This window comes from Macadamia integrifolia, chromosome 2 (assembly GCF_013358625.1).
Source record: "Macadamia integrifolia cultivar HAES 741 chromosome 2, SCU_Mint_v3, whole genome shotgun sequence".
Taxonomy (NCBI): Eukaryota; Viridiplantae; Streptophyta; class Magnoliopsida; order Proteales; family Proteaceae; genus Macadamia; species Macadamia integrifolia.
Window position 1 is genome coordinate 10,516,635 of NC_056558.1, and position 1,608 is coordinate 10,518,242.

Below are 1,608 nucleotides of genomic sequence, written 5' to 3' on the forward strand. Positions count from 1 at the left end.
ATCAGAATTGAAGAGAAGTAAAAGAGGCGAGCTCCAGATCTGAACCATCACAATTCATCGGAGAAACTGATCTAGGTAAAGACACAGCTAGTCGAGGCCAATCAAGAACCCCCTGATCATAGTACCAAATATCAGAGCAACCCGAGCTAAAAAGGGCACGAAACGACATCCTTAGCCTGAAAGCCCACCACGCTCAAGGGTCTTTTTCTGACAGAAGGAACCATAAGCAGTGATTACTTGCAAAAGGGTGTGGCCTAGACTGTATCTTTAGCTAAAACAGGTTCAACCCTAAGACGAGTGTCGGCCAGAGAGAGAGTGAGTGCGCGTCTATCTCCTGCGTAAGGAATATAGTCCCACATCGCTCGTGGATCCCGTCCGCGGTCTATACTTAAGTCCCTGGGTGCCTTCTCCTGATAAGCCGGTTTTGGGGGAGAAAGAAAAGGGCTAAACCCAGATCTGGTATTAGAGTCTGGAGGATTGGGGGAGAGTGAGTGCGCGTCTATCTCCTGCGTAAGGAATTTAGTCCCACATCGCTCGTGGATCCCGTCAGCGGTCTATACTTAAGTCCTTGGGTGCCTTCTCCTGATAAGCCGGTTTTGAGGGAGAAAGAAAAGGGCTAAACCAGATGAAATTCTGTCATGTGCACAATTCCGAGAAATATTAGAACTTGATTCTTTGTCAGAGGACCATCAGGAAACTGTTGAAGAGATGTAGCAATATGAGGCTGAAGTTCATATTTTCCTTTTGAGATGGAAACTCCAAGGAAATCAATAGAAGAGACACCAATCTGCATCTTCTTGGGAGAGAGCATCAGACCATATTTCTGAACAATGTTATGAAAATGCTGGAGAAGCTGTAGATGTTCCATGTGTTAAACATCAGGCCTTGTGATCTCTTTACCACCCGAGTTCAGCACAGAGATGAATGGAGATCATTTTTACACACACTGTGTTCTGCAAATAATGTCTCTCTAAGCCAAGTTCCAGCCCCTCTCCTTCCTCGAATGGATATGGCATGGGAACTTCATCAAACAGGTAGACTGCCTGACCCCCGCATCAAACAGCTACTAGAAGCCTACAATGATTGGTTGATTGATACTGCCAGTACCTACCTAGACAGCAGTTCTGATAGTTCGGATGCTTCTCTTATCTCTCTGTAAAGAAGCATTGTATTGTATTAGTATTGTACCACCAAGAAGTCTTCTCATTACAAAATGTTTCCACCCTTCTCTCAACATCGGAAGCACACAAAGAAGAAGCACTTCCACTTCAAATCTCTAAAGTTTAAGAAAAAATGGAGATTCCTTCGAAAAAAGCAGTTTAGAGGAAAAAATAAATCCTCGTCTTGCTATGTCTGTGGAAAATGACATTTTGCCAAAAATTGCCCCCTCTCTTAGAAAAGGAACAAGGTTATGCATATGCTGTCCTCCAGATAGATCTAACAAGGTCTCTTCCGCCTGTGATACCTCTTATCTCAAGATCAAGTGCAAAGGTGACAACAACTCCTGTGATTGTTCCACCAAGAAGTCTTCTCATTACAAAAGGTTTCCACCCTTCTCTCAAAATCGGAATCACACAAAGAAGAAGCACTTCCACTTCAAATCTCCAA